At 39.4% G+C, this 18,525-nt stretch overlaps 2 pseudogenes; both read right to left on the bottom strand.

Annotated features, from left to right (window-relative positions):
- Positions 1 to 2,295: 2,295 nt before the first annotated feature.
- Positions 2,296 to 2,739, bottom strand: LOC111540413 (annotated as a pseudogene).
- An 8,061-nt stretch (positions 2,740 to 10,800) lies between these two features.
- LOC111540546 lies at positions 10,801 to 10,896 on the bottom strand (annotated as a pseudogene).
- Positions 10,897 to 18,525: the final 7,629 nt, after the last annotated feature.

The raw sequence follows: 18,525 nt of genomic DNA, 5'->3' as shown, positions 1-18,525 counted from the left end.
GAGAATGTTCTTTTTCTGGAAAAGATTGTGAAAATGCATTGTTATCTCTTTAAATGTTTGGTAGAATTCTCCAGTCAAACCATCTGGGCCTGGGATTTCTTTTTTAGGAGATTTAAAAAAAATAAATTCAGTTTCTTTAATGGCTAATATAGGGCTACCTAAATTATCTGTTTCATCTTGGTTGTGTTTGGTAGTTTGTGGTTCCTCAAAAGGCTTCATTACTTCTAAGTTTTCAGTTAAAAACTGTTTTAGAGTGTAAAACTTTGTGTAATATTTTCTTTTTTCTTTTTTTTTTTTTTTGAGACAGAGTCTCGCTCTGTCACCCAGGCTGGAGTGCTGTGGCCAGATCTCAGCTCACTGCAAGCTCCGCCTCCCGGGTTCACGCCATTCTCCTGCCTCAGCCTCCCAGGTAGCTGGGACTACAGGCGCCGCCACCTCACCCGGCTAGTTTTTTGTATTTTTTTTAGTAGAGACAGGGTTTCACCGTGTTAGCCAGGATGGTCTCGATCTCCTGACCTTGTGATCCGCCCGTCTTGGCCTCCCAAAGTGCTGGGATTACAGGCTTGAGCCACTGCGCCCGGCCCATGTGTAATATTTTCTTATTATCTTAGTGGCTACAGGATGTGAAGTGACATCCACTGTTTTATTCCTCATATTGGTGGTATCTGTTTTCTCTTAATTGTTGTGACTCTTGAAAGAAGTTTGTAAATTTTATTGATTTAAAAAAGAAAGTCATGTCATTAAATTTTTCTCCTCTGCTATTTCTTATTTCTAATTTTATTAATTATTGTTCTGATATCTATATTATTTCCTTCCTTTTTTTTAAGAAAGAGAGACTCTCTGTCACCCAGGCTAGAGTGCAGTGGTGTGATCATAGCTCGCTGCAGTCTTGGACTCCTGGGCTCAAGCAGTTCTCCTGCCTCAGAGTAGCTGGGACAAGACACACCACCATGCCTAATTTTTAAAATGTTTTGTAGAGATGAGGTCTTGCTATGCTGCCCAAGCTGGTCTTGAAATCTTGGCTCAAGTGATCCTCCCTGCCTTGGCTTTTCTCAGTGCTGGGATAATACGTGTGAGCCACCATGCCTGACCTCCTTCTTTTTGATTGCTTTGGGTTTATTTTCCTCTGCCTTATGGTAGCAGCTTCGATTGACTTGAGTCCTTTTGTCATGTTTAATGTAAACATTTAGTGCTACAGTTTTGCTCTCAAAAATCCTTTAGCTGTATCCAACATATTTTGGTATGTTGTATTTTCATATTCCTTAAGTTTCATTTTTAACTTGAAATTTTCCTCTTTGTCCCAGTAATGATTTAAAATTTATGTTGTTCAATTTCTGTGTGTTTAGAGAGTTTCCTGTTGTCTTCATTATTGATTACTTGTTTGATTCCAATTATTGTCAGAAAACTTGCTACGTATACTTTCATTTATTTTACATTTGTTGAGGTTGTTTTATGGCACAGGACATGGTCTATCTTGATGAATCTTCCATGAACAATTGAAAAAAAAAGTGTACTCTGCTTATTGGGTGGAGTGATATGTCACTCCATGACTGGTTGATTATATTAGTCAGATCTTCTATATCCTCGCTAATTTCTATCTAGTAGCTTTATCACTTGCTGAGAGATCATGTTGCATTTTCCAATAATAATTGTGGAGTTATCTGTTTTTCCTTTTAAGTCTATCAGTTTTGTTTCATGTATTTTAAGGCTCTGTTTTTTGGTTTATACACATTTGAGATCATTATGTTTTCCTTGTCGACTGAACTTTTCATTAACATACATTACCTCTCTCTCTGTTATCTCTAGTAGGTGTTTGTTTGTTTGTTTGCTTTTATTTATTTATTTAAAAAAATTTTTTTTGAGATGGAGTCTTGCTCTGTTTCCCAGGCTGAAGTGCAGTGGTGCAATCTCGGCTCACTGCAACCTCTGCCTCCTGGGTTCAAGTGATTCTCCTGTCTCAGCCTCCCGAGTAGCTGGGACTATAGGTGCCCACCACCATGCCTGGCTAGTTTTTGTATTTTTAGTAGAGATGGGCTTTCACCATATTGTCCAGGCTGGTCTCGAACTCCTGACCTTGTGATCCGCCTGCCTCAGCGTCCCAAAGTGCTGGGATTACAGGCGTGAGCCACCGAGCCCTGCCACATGCATATTTTTTAGACAGTAGGGAGAAACCTTTTACAGATAAGTTACAAAGAAAAGGCAAATCAACAATTTTGTACAAGAAATGTGTACAAAATCAACAATTTTGTACAAGAAATGTGTACAGATACTTTGTACAGAATGTGTACAAAGTCTTCACTTTGCTGTCATCATTTGTACAAACTCGTCATAGTTCACTTGACCATCACCATCGATATCTGGTGGATCATTTCATCAACCTCATCATCTGTTAAATTCTCTCCAAGTTTATCATCACGTGGTGAAGTTCTGCTGCACTAATATAGCCATTGCCATCCTTATCAAACACACAGAATGCATCTCTGATTTCTTCCTCACTGCCTGTGTCTTTCATTTTTCTTACCATCATTGTCAGAAATTCAGGGAAGTCAACTGTGCCATTACCATCAGCATCTACTTCATTAATCACGTCCTGTAACTCTGCTTCTGTGGGATTCTGCCCAAGAGACCTCATGACAGTTCCTAATTCCTTGTTGTTATAGTTCTATCACCATCTTTGTCAAATAGTGAAAAAGCTTCTTTGAATTCTGCAATCTGCCTTTCAGTCAGTTGGTCAGCCATGCTGCAAGTGCTACTGGTTTCTGAGACGTGACCATGCAACCTCTCAGCTCGCTCACTCACTCTCTCCAGTTGGACTAATTCCTATACAATATATATATATATATATTTTTGAGACAGAGTTTTGCTCTTGTTGCACAAGCTGGAGTGCAGTGGTACAATCTCAGCTCACTGCAACCTCTGCCTCCCAGGTTCAACCAATTCTCCTGCTTCAGCCTCCCCAAGTAGCTGGGATTACAGGCATGTGCCATCACCACCAGGCTAATTTTGTATTTTTCTAGTAGAGAAGGGGTTTCACCAGGTTGGTCAGGTTGGTCTTGAACTCCTGGCCTCAGGTAATCCACCTGCCTCAGCCTCCCAAAGTGCTGGGATTATAGGCGTGAGCCACCGTGCCTGGCCTGTAATTTTTGTTTCAGTCATCAAATATGATTTATAAAATTCATGGTTTATGAAACATACCATTGTATGATTTATAAAACATGCTTTTGTGTATGTTTGTATTTGTGCTCTTTCTGTTGTTCCTTTTTCCTTCCTAATCCTCTGAGATATTTTATCATTTATTTTCTGTTTAAAGAACTTTCTGTAGCCAGTCTTTAAGGATAAGTCTGTAAGCAACAAATTCTTTTTTCACTCATCTGAGAATGTCTTTACTTCCCCTTCATTCCTAGAGAATAATTTTGCTAAATGTGAATTTTTCAGTGGAAAGTTATTTTCTTTTAGCAATTAAAAAATGCTGTACCAGCCGGGCAAGGTGGCTTAGGCCTGTAATCCCAGTGACTCCACAGTCCAAGGTGGGAAAATCGTTTGAGGCCAGGAGTTTGAGACCAGCCTGTGCAACATAGCAAGATCCTGTCTCAGGGAGGAGGAGAGGGAAACTTAGTCCGGCATGGTGGAGCTCACCTGTAGTCCCAGCTACTCAGGAAGCTGAGATGGGAGGATCACTTGAGCCCAGAAGTTGGAGTCTGCAGTGAGGCATGATTGAGCCACTTCACTCCAGCCTGGGTGACAGAGTAAGACCCACTTTATTAAAAAAAAAAAAAAAGCTGTGCCACTTCCTTCTGGTCTCCATGGTTTCAGATGAGAAATTGTCATTCAGATAGATATTACCCTACAGAAAATGTGTTATTTTTCTCTGGCTTTTAAGATTTTTTTCTTTAAGAAGTTTAACTGATTAAATTTGTGCTTAGTTTTCAAAAAGTTAATTTTGATGTGTCTTGGAATGGATTTCTTTTGGTTCAGCCTGTTGGGATTTGCTCAGATTCTTGAATCTGTAGTTTTGTGTTTTTCAACAAATTTGGGAAGTTTCAGCAATTATTTTTTCAAGTACTGTTTCAGTTACACTCTCTTCCACCACCACTCTCATGGAACTTCAGTGATGCAAATGTTGGCTATTTTGTTATTATCCTACAAGTCTCTGAGCCTCTGTTCATTTTTTCCTCAGTCTATTTTTCCCTCTGTTGTTCAATTTGAGTGAATTCCACTGATTGTCCTGAAAGACTGATGCTATCCTCTGTTTTGTCCATTCTACTATTGCTGTTTTCTTTCTGTTATTTTTATCTTTTGATTTTGTTTTTGTTTTAGAGATGAGGTCTCACTGTGTTGCCCAGGCTGGAGTACACTGGCTATTCACAGTTGTGATTATAGTGCACTATAGCTTCAAACTCGTGGCTTAAAATGATCCTTCTACATCAGCCTCCCGAGTAGCTAGGACAACAGGTGCATGCCACCACACCCAGCTCTATTTTTCAGCGTTAGAGGTTCTACTTAGTTCTTTTTTATTACTTCGATTTATTTGCTGAGATGTTTTGTTTTTTTTCCCCATCATTTCCAGAGAATTTTTAATAGGCTATTAAAGAATTTTTATGAAGGCTGTTTTGAAGTATTTGTCAAATAATTCCAATTCCTGATTCATCTGTATTGGTATCAGTTGATTGTCTTTTTCTCATTCAAGTTGTGACTTTCTTGGTTCTTGGTATGACTGATGCCTTTTATTATATGTTGGACATTTTCTTTGTAATATTAGGAGACACTAATAGTTTTTGATCATCTAGTTTATGCTTAACATTGTATTATGTGCTATTTTACATTATTTTAATGAAACTAAGATCTCCGAAAATATATTTTGCTGAGATTTGCACAATTACGGCATTTCTACACAAATAATAATTTTGGTTTACACTTTTCTACCAACTGTGTTTTAGGATTTCCATTTAATATACAGCTGAGCATACTGGTTAATCATTCAATACTTACATGTTCCAACCGTGAGAAGTACAGGACAGAATCCATTACTGAATTGTTCGACTTGGTGCAATGCCTCACATATCTGTTTTCCTTGAGTTCTTTTTTTAAATAAAATATCCTCATCTGAAACTTAAGAGCCTTTGAGAAATACTGAGCAAAATGAAATCTGGAAAGTAATATATGATATTGTAGTAGAGATTATGTTCAATATTTCATTACATTTATAACAAAAATAACATAGTTGATCATCCTCAAATCTGTGAAATTCATCGTAAACACATCATAAATATCTTTTCCTGTGCTCTCTGCACATTGTCATTTCATGAAAATGAACAATACTTTAGACGTCCACACCAGTGATACATAGTTAATGATATGCTGACAGTTTAAAGACACAGTAGGGCCGGGCGTGATGGCTCACACCTATAATCCTAGCACTTTGGGAGGCCGAAGTGGGTGGATCACTTGAGGTTGGGAGTTTGAGACCTGCCTGGCCAACCTGGTAAAACCCAGTCTCCACTAAAAATACAAAAATCAGCTGGGCGTGGTGGTGCATGTCTGTAATCCCAGCTACTCGGGAGGCTGAGGCAGGACAATCACTTGAACCCAGGAGGCAGACATTGCGGTGAGCCGAGATCATGTCATTGCACACCAGCCTGGGCAATAAGAGTGAAACTCTGTCTCAAAAAAAATAAATTTAGACACAGTAGTACATAGAGGCCAGAGGCACATGCAGATCCCCACCAAATACACACAGAATTAAACATTGGAATATGTATGACAACCTTTAAAAATGCATTTACAAAGAAAATAAATACAAATCAGAGCAGATATGTAATTTTTTTTTCCTTCTAGAGACAGGGTCTTGGTCTATTGCCCAAACTGGAGTGCAGTGGTGGAATCATAGCTTAGTGTAACCTCTACTTCCTGGGATGAAGAGATCTCCCACCTCAGCCTCCAGACTAGTTGGGACTACAGGTGTGCACCACCATGCCCAGCTAATTTTAAGTTTTGTTATAGACATGAGGTCTTGCTGTATTGCCCAGGGTGGTCTTGCACTCCTAGCCTCATGTGATCCTCCTGCCTTGGACTCCTAAAATGCTGGGATTGCAGGCATGAGCCACTGTGCCTAGCTGGGATATATAATCTTGAAAAGGCAAAATGGGTTCTACTTTATATTAATCTGATTGAAGAAATGATGTAACCACAGAAATAATGTAAAGAAAAAAAAAGGTACAAGAAAATTTGTATCAACCAGAGGAGGGTAGGAGGAGCTCCAGAACAGAAGCCTAGGAAAGACTTGGCCATGCAACTATGGACATTTAGATCTGGCTCTGTCCAGAAAAACTGTCCATTTGGGTCTCCCCCTACAGTGAAGACAAATGAACCTGCCTCTCATACCACCTTGACAGTGGTCATTAAGATCATCCAGATTGCTCTGTGAATTCTGTGTCCATGTCCACCAAGCAAGCTTCTGACAGTGATTCATCTCTCATGAAAATTAGGCCACAAGAATATGTGCTAATCAGGGATCACCAGTATCTAGCTAATTGATATGAAAGTTATATTTTATAATTGTAAATTAATATATCAGTATCATATTTGTTGTATATTTGATTCTTACTGATTTGGTTAACCTGATTCAGTACCCAAATCCCAAAACATCAAGATGTAGCAATACCTGAATTTCCAAACTTCTAAAGCAGAGAAATAAACCTGGAACATGGTGACTCTACCAAGAAATTGTTACCAGACCTATGTGGCTGGACACCTGATTCTCCCCTGACAAATCTTCTATTTCATTGGGTCATCATCAATATTTTTTTCATTTTCAATTTTTAACAGCAGGCAGATATCTAGGTTTAACTGTCTCAAAGTTTTGATATATGCCTTAGTGTTATATAGCATTCAGTGTTTATTTAAAATAATAGAAAAGTCCAAAGACAGGTTCGCAATAAGCAAAAATACATACATAAATAAGCATGGGGACTTTTAGAAGATTAAAATGAAGTTCTTACAAGTACATAAATCAAAATATAGCAGGAGTTATGACACCAAAATCTTCAATCTTATTTTTTTTTTTTTTGAGGCGGAGTCTCGCTCTGTCGCCCGGACTGGAGTGCAGTGGCCGGATCTCAGCTCACTGCAAGCTCTGCCTCCCGGGTTTATGCCATTCTCCTGCCTCAGCCTCCGGAGTAGCTGGGACTACAGGCGCCCGCCACCTCGCCCGGCTAGTTTTTGTATTTTTTTAGTAGAGACGGGGTTTCACCGTGTTAGCCAGGATGGTCTCGATCTCCTGACCTCGTGATCCGCCCGTCTCGGCCTCCCAAAGTGCTGGGATTACAGGCTTGAGCCACCGCGCCCGGCCTCAATCTTATTTTTAGAGACAGGTTCTCACTATGTTGCCCAGACTGGACTTGAACTTCTGGGCTCACGTGATCCTCCCACCTCAGCCTCTCGAGTAGCTGGAATTATGTATGCATACCACCATCTGAAAATCTGCAATATTGACACTGCACTCTATAACGCCCTTCCTTACTGTTCTCTTGACAGTATCCCCATTGTATATTTGTGAAGATGGCTGAATGTATTGAAGTAGATACTGCTTTTATAATGTCAAAGCTAATTGCACATAACCATAAGGTTACAGGACTGTTAACTGGTGGGTATCACAACCTGTTTATGAGAAAAGCATTCAGAACTGCACAGGGGAAGGTGTAGTGAAATATTTATTATAGGATATATCTTTGAGCTGGTATATTCCAAGACAGGCCATGGAACATGACTTATTTTCTTTTTTTTTGAGATGGAGTCTCACCCTGTTGCCCAGGCTGGAATGGAGTGGCACGATCTCAGCTCACTGCAACCTCCACCTCCCGGGTTCAAGCACTTCTCTGCCTCAGCCTACTGAGCAGCTGGGATTACAGGCATCTGCCACCATGCCTGGCTGATTTTTGTATTTTTAGTAAAGATGGAGTTTCACCATCTTGGCCAGGCTGGTCTTGAACTCCTGACCTCATGATCCACCTGCCTCGGCCTCCCAAAGTGTTGGGATTACAGGTGTGAGCCACCACGTCTGGCCAGGAACATGACTTTTAGTAGTGCTTGTGACCAAAACCTATGGAGGAGAAAATGCAGTGTAATATACAAGTAACCCTGAGAATGACTAATCCAGTCAGATAAAACTCTTCTCAGTTTTTGTACCTATAATGTGAGGGGATGGGAGGTGGGAAAGTTGGGAAAGTACCTTATACTGGATCTTTTCTGTAGAAATCTCACTTTTTGTACTATTATCATTTGCTAATGTGACGTGAAATTTAAGCAACCAGCAATGAGGAAAAATAGAGGAAATACTTAGACTGTAACAGAGCTCTTCAGAGTTTTTTGTTTTGCAACAATCACCTTTCAAAACTTCCCTAATAACTTGGACAGACAAACCCAGTTGAATTTACAGATGCTTGTGGAAAGGTTAGAGAATTTGAGAGAAATAAAAAAGAGTTGGGAGTGAATATGTGTGTCCTACTGCTTTGGTTTTGTTTCCTAGCATTTATTGGTTCAAATAGATTTGTTGCTTTGCAGATTCTCTGCCATCTTCATAAAAGATAAGGAGAAAACCTCTCAGTGTCCCTCTATAGTGTGAGAAATGTGATTTATAATAACATTATTTCATAATTGAAAATACTGTTTCATTGTCTGGGAAAATGAGTGCATCAGAATTAACTTGTAGTTCTGGAGGCAGTGGGTTGCTATAACAACCAGAAAAACAATGGTGTAATAACAGCTCTTCTTGAAAGCTGGAGAACTCACTAAATGCTGAGAGCTATAGCTGCAAGTGTTTGTCATATGAATTCAAACAAGAACCAAATGCATTCATTTCTTTCTTTCGTGAGCACCGACTCCATGTCTGGCACTATGCTAGTAACTGGTGAAAGAGACATGGTCCCTCCTGTGATGGAGCGAACCATCAAGACCAATCATAAAGAGTTAAGGCCGGGCGTGGTGGCTCAAGCCTGTAATCCCAGCACTTTGGGAGGCCGAGACAGGCGGATCACGAGGTCAGGAGATCGAGACCATCCTGGCTAACACGGTGAAACCCCGTCTCTACTAAAAATACAAAAAATTAGCTGGGCGAGGTGGCCAGCGCCTGTGGTCCCAGCTACTCGGGAGGCTGAGGCAGGAGAATGGCATGAACCCGGGAGGCGGAGGTTGCAGTGAGCTGAGATCCAGCCACTGCACTCCAGCCTGGGCGACAGAGCGAGACTCCGTCTCAAAAAAAAAAAAAAAAAAAAAGATAAACAGAGTAATTTCAGCATGTAAGAAAGGCCCTTCCATAGAGAAACATTGGCCTCTGATACTGGACAAGCAGAGAAGGGTTGCTCCAGTATGGGACATGGAGAAGTACCTGGTTATATCATAAATCTTGCCTTTAAGGCTATATTAGCTCTAGTAAAGTGAAGGAAAAAAAGAATGGAGTCTTACAGTCTTTATTAGTAAAAATAATTTAAGGGAAGAAACTGCTAATTGAAGCATGATCATTTTTCATTACAAGAGTTTAACACGTAAATTCCCAGAATTCTTGAATTAGGAGGATTCAACATTAAAATAAGAGTTGTTTGTGTGTTTTAAAACAGAATTGTTTTGGGCTGGGCACGGTGGCTCATGCCTATAATCCCAACACTTTGGGAGGCCGAGGCAAGCGGATCATCTGAGGTCAGGAGTTCGAGACCAGCCTGACCAACATGGTAAAACCCTTTCTCTACTGAAAATACAAAAATTAGTCACGCGTGGTGGTGCATGCCTGTAGTCCCAGCTACTCGGGGGGCTGAGGCAGGGGAATCGCTTGAACCCCGGAGGCAGAGGTTGCAGTGAGCCAAGATTGCATCACTGCACTCCAGCCTGGGCAACAGAGCAAGACCCTGTCTCAAAAAAAAAAAAAAAAAAAAGTATTGTTTTATTTCAGCTTTATTCATAATAGCCCCAAACTGGAAACAAGCAAATAAAACCAAATGTCCTTCAGTGGATGAATGATTAAACAAACTGTGTTATAGACATAACCATGGAATACTCTGGCAATAAAAAGGAAATGAACTTTTTTTGAAGAATAACAGCTTTACTGAGATATAATTCACATACCATAAAGTTTATCTTTTTAAAGTTTACAGTTCAGTTGTTTTTAGAACACTGACAATATAACCACTACTTAATTGTCCAAAAATCACCAGTCATTCCAAAACACTGTCATTACCCCCAAAAGAAACTCCATATCTATTAGTAGTTACTCCCCATTTCCACCTTATTGTCCATATGTTTGCGCCCCAGACCTAAGCAACCCTTAATCTATTCTCTGTCTCTATGGATTTGCTGACTCTGGGTCTCTCATATAAATGGAATCATACAATATGTTTTCTTCTGTTTCTGGTTTCTTTCACTTAATATGCTCAAGAGTCATCTCTGTTATAGCATGCATCAGAACTCTGTTCTTTAAATGGATAGATAAGATTCCATTGCATTAATATTGATCTTTTGCTCCTCTGTTTGTCAGTTGATGAGCATTTGGGTTTTTTCTCCTTTTTGTTGGTTGTGAATAATGCTGCTATGAACATTAGTACCAATTTTTTCCGTACGTATGTTTCCAGTTCTCCTGGTTACGTACCTAGGAGTGGAATTGCTGGGTCATATGGTGTCTCTGTTAACTTTCTGAGGAACAGAAAACTGTTTTCCAAAGCCATTGCACCATTTTACACTCCTACCAGCAGGTATGAGGATTTCAGTTTTTCCACATCCTTGCCATCCTTGCTTTTGTCTTTTTTTGAATTTTCAAGTCAAAGGGGTAATGTTCCAATGAGGTCATAACAAGGCACATTTCACACACGCACATGAAACCCCAATCATCATGCTTATAAACTACAAAAGGATCTGCTTTTTGTTTTTTATTATAGCCATCTAAGTAGGTATAAAGTGGTATTTCATTGTGGTTTCATTTGCATTTCCCTAATGTGTTGAGTGTCTTTTCATGTGCTTGTTGGTCATTTGTCTATCTTGTTTGAAGCAATGTCTGTTCAAATCTTTTCTCACTTTTTCAGTTGGGTTATTTTTCTTTTAGTTTGTTTGTTTTGTTTTGTTTTGTTTTGAGATGGAGTCTTGCTCTGTCGCCAGGCTGGAGTGCAGTGGCGTGATCTTGGCTCACTGCAACCTCTGCCTCCCAGGTTCAAGCGATTCTCCTGCCTCAGCCTCCCAAGTAGCTGGGACTACAGGTGCCTGCCACCACATCCAGCTAATTTTTGTATTTTTAGTAGAGACGGGGTTTCCCCATGTTGGCCAGGATGGTCTCGATCTCTTGACCTTGTGATCCACCCACCTTGGCCTCTGAAAGTGGTGGGATTACAGGCGTGAGCCACCTCACCTGGCCTTATTTGTCTTTTTATTGTTGAATTGTATCAGTTCTTTACATATTCTAGACACATGTCCCTTATCATATATATGATTTGCAAATATTTTCTCCCAGTGTGTGAGTTGTTTTTTTACTTCTTTTTTTTTCCACTCACATTATGTATGTTGATGTTACAATTTGAAGCACAAAAGTTTAATTTCGGTAAAGTCTAATTTCTTTTGTTGTACTACTGATTGTTTTTTAAAAAATAAATGCCCTGTACATCAAGCTGTTTGCAGAGTGTACTCTGAAATAGGTCAAATTAAAAGAAGTCCTGATTATGGAGATTTTCAGTGAGCTGTTAGGTGAACTAGTGATAATTCTCTGGGAATGGGCCTTTTTGGGCTTCAAATCTATTCTTTTCTCTCCAGTGGCTGCTAAGCTCTGGTTTCCACGACGACTATAATTGTGAAGCTGTTGAGTTTCAAGGCTGCCATGGAGCTGGGGAGAGGTGTATAGGATTAGAGCAAGTTAAAACACCATAGGCTTTCTGTTTTTACTGAGATTCAGCTGTTTTTCTTAGGTAAGCATTCCTTGGAATGTGGAAAGCCTTTAGTTAATTTCCACAATTCTAATAAGTTTATGTTAACAGCTTTTGCTAATGTCCTCATTGCTTTTATGGAGGAGCAGATTTTTGGTGTAACATTACTGTACCATTCGGAATGTCTACTGATATACACGATAACTTGGATAAATCTCAAGAGAATTATGCTGAGTGAAAACATGATCTCGAAAGGTTAAATACAGTATGATTCCATTTATATAATGTTTTTTTCTTTGAGACAGGGTCTTGCTCTGTCACCCAGGCTAGAGTGCGGCAGCACAATCATAGCTCACTGTAACCTCAAACTCCTGGGCTCAAGTGATCCTTCTGTCTCAACCTCCTAGAACTACAGCCACCACATCTGGCTAATTTTAAAATTTTTTTGTAGAGATGGGATCTTGCTATGTTGCCCAGGCTGGTTTCAAACTCCTGACCACACGTGATCCTCCCACCTTAACCTTCCAAAGCACTGGGATTACAGGCATGAGTCACCATGCCCACCCTATATAACAAATTTAAAATGACAAAATTACAGAGATGAATTACAGATTAGGGATTGACTAGGGAGATGAGGAGGGAAAAGCCTGTGGCTATAAAAGCAAGGCACTGTCTGGGCACAGTGGCTCACGCCTGTAATCCCAGCACTTTGGGAGGCCAAAGCAGGTAGATCATCTGAGGTTGGAAGTTCAAGACCAGCCTGACCAACATGGAGAAACTCTGTCTCTACTGAAAATACAAAATTAACCAGGTGTGGTGGAGCATGCCTGTAATCCCAGCCACTCGGGAGGCTGAGGCAGGAGAATCACTTGATCCCGGGAGGTGGAGGTTGCAGTGAGCTGAGATTGAGCCATTGGACTCCAGCCTGGGCAACAAGAGCAAAACTCCACCTCAAAAAAAAAAAACAAAAAAAACAAAGCATGGCACAAGGGATATTTAATATTTTAATAAACTTCATAGATTTAAATATACACACACCAAACACATGCATGTAAAAGTGGTAAAATGTGAATTTTAATGATTTGTATCAATGTCATTTTCTTGGTTGTGATATTTTACTGTAGTTGTGCAAGATGTTACCATTGGGAAAAACAAGTGAAGGATATACAGGATCTCTCTGTATTATTCCTTACAACTGTATGTGAATTTACAATAATCTCAATTTTTTTTATAAAACAGAAAAAGGAGTATCATAGCTCATAATGGAAATTATATAAGGAAAATTATATTACATAGTTGAGAGAAGCAATTCAAAATATTCTCTGGCAGCTGTTTTGAGATTTTTATAAACACACAAAATGATACTGTAAATATATCTTAAGTATATTAATACTAGGATACCCTGATTAACATAAAGACAGCACAGGAACTGGGCAAGCAACTAATTTCTGAATAGATTATTATGGCTAATAAGGTGGGCTTCAGTAGAAGGGCAGATAAGTAGATTACTCCATATACCACTGCAGAAATGATTCAGGCACAGAAAATGCTCTGTAACCTAACTTTTGTGAGGTACCCCTTCCTAAAACATTCATATATGTGATTCATTTAAAATAGAATTGCAGAATCATAGGTATTTCAACAAGTATAGGCATGAATGATTCTGTAATAAGCTAAACAAGACAGAGCTCCACCAAGATGCTTGGAACATGCTAGAACTGAGTTAAAACTGAATATGATATATTTCTCATCCCTCATATAACTAAAAAAATTCATAAATATATATATATATTTTAGAGACAGGGTCTCACTCTGTCACTCAGGCGGGAGTGCAATGGCGTGATCATAGCTCATTGCAGCCTCAAACTCGTGGGCTCAAGTGATCCTCTCTTCTCAACCTCCCAGGTAGCTAGGACAACAGGCGTGCACGACCACACCTATTTTTTTTTTTTTTTTAATTTATATTTTGTAGAGGCAGGGTCTCACTGTGTTGCTGAGGCTTATCGTGAATGCCTGGCCTCAAGCAATCCTGCCTAGGCCTCCCAAAGTGCTAGAATTACAGGCATAAGCCACCATGCTCAGCCTAAAATTGGCATATTCTGGTGTCTGATATCTAATCTGAAGAAATTTCAAGGTACTGCTCATAAAATGTGTCCCCAGCATGCTATTCCAAAGACTTCAACTTAATTTTGTCATATTTACTTTCAAGGCAAAATGGAACCCTTCTATGTTGATAAAATGTTTTATCTGTGGTAAGATTTGAGGACTTGACATATTTAGAGGAATTCTTGTTTTAGATATATTATTAGTATGTTCACCAAAAAGATGTGAAATTCATTAAAGCCTCACCTCCACAGATCTCATTTTAAACATTAGGGTATGCCTCCTCTTTCTCCAAATCTTCTGGGGGTTTCCTGACAAGTTGTCCAGTTGGCTGATTCTAGTTTTCTGTCATTTCTCCCCCCTTTTTTTTTTTTTGGAGATGGAGTCTCACTCTTTCGCCCAGGCTGGAGTGCAGTGGCGTGATCTCGGCTCACTGCACCCTCCTCCTCCCAGGTTCAAGCAATTCTCCTGTCTCAGCCTCCCGAGTATCAAGGACTATAGGTGCACGCCGCCATGCCCGGCTAATTTTTTGTATTTTAGTAGAGACGGGGTTTCATTGTGTTGCCCAGGCTGGTCTCGAACTCCTGACCTCAGGCAGTCCACCCGCCTTGGCCTCCCAACAGTTCTCCCTTCTTTAACATTAACAAACAGAGCTGACATGGGAAAAAGAAAAGACTTGAGTTCTTAGAAAATTTTGAACTGGCTACACAGGTGTTAAGAGTCCTTGGTATTTCAGAGATCTCAAGCATTATTATCAGCATGGTAACTTTAAGGTTGATTCCAGCTATAATTAAATATCTCATGATAGTAAACGCACAAAGGCTTTTGAAAAATTTAGATTGCATTTTGAAATAAATATGATATCTTCAAATTTGTACTGTAATACTGTGCAAATTCTTTAGATTTAGAAATGATTTTATTGCTCCTTAAGCATGCATTCAATTCTTGTTCAGTGAATACACAGAACATAGGTAGTTTTTGGGAAAGTACGTCTTATTATTACCTTGATATATTTATATCATAACTGTGAATTTAAATATAAAAATAATTTAATATTTACGAAATTAGCTAAATGCTCTCATTGAGATTACTGGATCTGAACTGACATGGTCAAAATAAAATACAAAAAATATATAAATACTAAATAGAATACTAAAATATAAGCATAATGTCATACTAAAAATAATACTGTGTTTTAATGCTTTGAAACTTATCATCACTAAAGGGTTTGGTTGGGTTTTATTTTTAATGAAAGCCAATTTTTAACACTCTTTCTCCATGGTTCTAAGATGACTTTTAGTTGGGCCCTCTCTCGATTCAGAGTTCTGAGTAAGGAGTCAGAAATTCCAGACCACATGCCCTAAGGTGCATCAGGGCTAGACTGGAGGGCCAGAGAAATCTCAAACAGAACAATAGGCCAGGTATGGTGGCTCACGCCTGTAATCCCAGCACTTTGGGAGGCCAAGGCAGGCTGATCCCTTGAGCTTAGGAGTTCAAGACCAGCCTGAGCAACATGGTAAAATCCTGTCTCTACAAAAAATACAAAAAAAAAAAAGAACAATAGTGATTTTACTTTCTGAGTCCTGTGTTTGAGGTAGTGCTACTCAGCAGGCAAGAGTGTGTACTAGAAAGTGCCTTGGTGTAAGAGATAGGAAACATGGTTCTAATTCCAGTTTTATGAATAACTAGCAGTACAAGCCTTGGTAAATTATTTAAAGTTCCTTGGGTTTATATAAGAAAACGGTTCTGCCAGGGAGGTTGAGGCTTCAGTGAGCTGTGATCGCACCATTAGACACCAGCCTGGGCAACAGAGTGAGACCCTGTCTCAATTAAAAAAAAAAAAAAAGAAAGAAAACTGGGCTCTAATATCCTATGATTCTAACTGACAAAAAAATTAAGAATCAACTTATGATGAAGAACAATATACAGAAATTCAAGCCACTAAAGGATTCTGTAAAAACATAAATTTATATTATATATATCTTATATTAAGATCTAGAATATGGGCAGTTCTGTTTTACAGTAACACTTCCAATCTTAAATGTTTTTTCAGCTCTGTTCAAGGCTCTTTGATTAGTGTTATGAGGGCTATAAAGATGAAATAGACCTTACTTCCTGATCTCAGGAAGCTTACCAGTTAGTACGTTCACCCTGTCTTCAAGCACCCTTGCCCATGGGGCTCCCCTTTCAGCAGAAAATCTTGCATTCTAATTCAAAGAAAGAAAACATTAGAGGTATAAGCTACCTGAAGTCCAAAGCCATACCCAGAAACTCATCTCCATCTATATCAGCCTTTCCTTTCTGCCATAGCTGCAGCTTAAATCAGAGGTGGGCCAAAGACCTGTGATATGGGACACCAAATACGTCTACTGATGTCTCCAAATCAAGACTGTTGTGTTCCCAAATCCATTAAACAGCAGCACCATCCATTTAGTCAACTGTGAGGGAGATTGCTGATTGTGTCCTCATCCGTTCTCCTCCCTTTTAGTAATAGAGCTTTTGGGATATGGGATAAGTGAGAAGGCTAAGCCAGTAAGTTCCCAGAGGAGAAGGTAAGAGGATTGGAAAGAGTTTAAGGATTAAGGAAGAGAACCCTGGGCCCCTTGGAGGCTTAATTTCTGCTGTTCCTAGGAATACTAGACTTAATGGCAAAAATATGAGGCGTGTTTGTGTCTCTCTGTGTTAAAGGTATGCAGGGGCCCATTTGTTTATTAAAAAATCATTATTCAGCATGATATGAAGTTTAACTTTTGGCTTTGAATTTATTGTGGAAGGATAATTGTAGGGATATCTGAAATGACCATGATAACAATAACGCCGGCATGACATTGTGAACCACCTGCATTTGAATACAGAAAACTGAACATGTTTATATTAAAATATATTAATTTATTAACACCTATTTATTAATAGAGCTCCGTGAGTTTTAGCTAAGCACATCCATTTAGTGACAATATTTCCCAGTTCATCTTGCAACTGGGCATGCTGATATGATTAAGTTCTCCCCAATTAAAAAAATAGCAAAAGTGATGTAAAAGTTCTTTAAAATGAAAAGATTTTTTGCCTTCCATTTCCTCTTTCCCCTTTTTCACAGGCTGAAAACACAGATACAATTCTGGTGAATGTGCTTTGCTCATGAGGACAGACAGCTCACTGGGGGTTGGGAGGATAAACGATAAAAGAACCTGGGCCCGTAAACAACCCCATGGGGCAGAACTAGTCCGCAATACTTGGCCGTTCACTTCTGGACTGAATGTATACAAAACGGTTTCTACCTTACATTCCAGGGCCTCTTTGATATGGAAGTTTGGCCTATACTGTAACACAACATTCAAGCAAGAAAGGGGAAATCACTTATAGGCCTTCCTTTCTCATACTCCCTACAGCTCCCTCATCTCCAAACATACAATTATAGGTCCAGATAAATTTAACTGACTTTTCTGTTCCTTCCTCATCAGTTCCATAACTACTACTCCCCGTTGAGAACCACATTATGTAACTGTCTGGACTACAGCAACACATCCCTTTAAATGTTCTTCTTGCTGCCACAATCTTGCACTGTCAGTACATCCAGAAGGGTCTCAATAAAACAAACCCAATTTTGTCAAATCCCTATTTTTAAATTCTCAGTGAATTGACATTGTATGCAAAAAAATAAAAAAGTCCAAACTCCTTGACAGCATATAAGACCTTCAAGAGCTGATGCCTACTGACTTTTCCAGCTTGTTCTTATACCAAGCTTCCCCTTCCATCCTAGGATCAGGTTACATCAAAATACATGCTGTACTCTGAACATTCCCACCTTTGCAACTCTGCTGTGTCTGTAGAATCTGCCACAATAGGAACTATAACCTTTATTGAGGTTATTTGCTTACCTATTAGTCTTCCTCAACATTTCCCAACTTTATCTCTTACAAGTGATCAGAGTCCTAGAACTCACAGGGAATTTTCTGCCAGAGAATACATAAAATATTGCCACTTTCCATGGGTTTTTTTAAAAAAATTATTACTATTTAAATTACTAATATAAAGAGAGAAGCATACCAGTGGGTTCTCTAAGTTGGTACACTGAAGGTCTTGGGACTCCTGGCAGTGATTTTAACTGTCAGGTGATAAAAATCTAGCCTGACAGATGATGTAGTAGAGATCGCTGTTTGTATCCCGATGTTCTTTCTCAGCATTCTTCAAGAAAGAACCACTGAATTTTAACTGGACACATGTTGACAGAATAAAGACTACCTTTTCCTTGCAGCTAGGTGTGGCCATGTAGTTAAGAGCTGGCCAATGTCATGTGACCAGAAGTGATATGTACAATTTCCCTTATAGGACAGGGTCATGCCCTTCCAACACTCCCATCCTGATGGCTGGAATATGGACATGAGGGGGAACCATCTTGGACCATGTGAAACAGGGTAACACCCCAAGGGCAGTACAACAGGAAAACAAGAAGCCTGGGTCTCAGATAACTTTGTAGATCAGGACCCACATAAAAGATTGGACTTTTATATGAGAAATCCATTTAAAGATATAT

This window comes from Piliocolobus tephrosceles, chromosome X, assembly GCF_002776525.5.
Source record: "Piliocolobus tephrosceles isolate RC106 chromosome X, ASM277652v3, whole genome shotgun sequence".
NCBI lineage: Eukaryota > Metazoa > Chordata > Mammalia > Primates > Cercopithecidae > Piliocolobus > Piliocolobus tephrosceles.
This window is presented reverse-complemented; position numbering and strand designations above follow the sequence as displayed.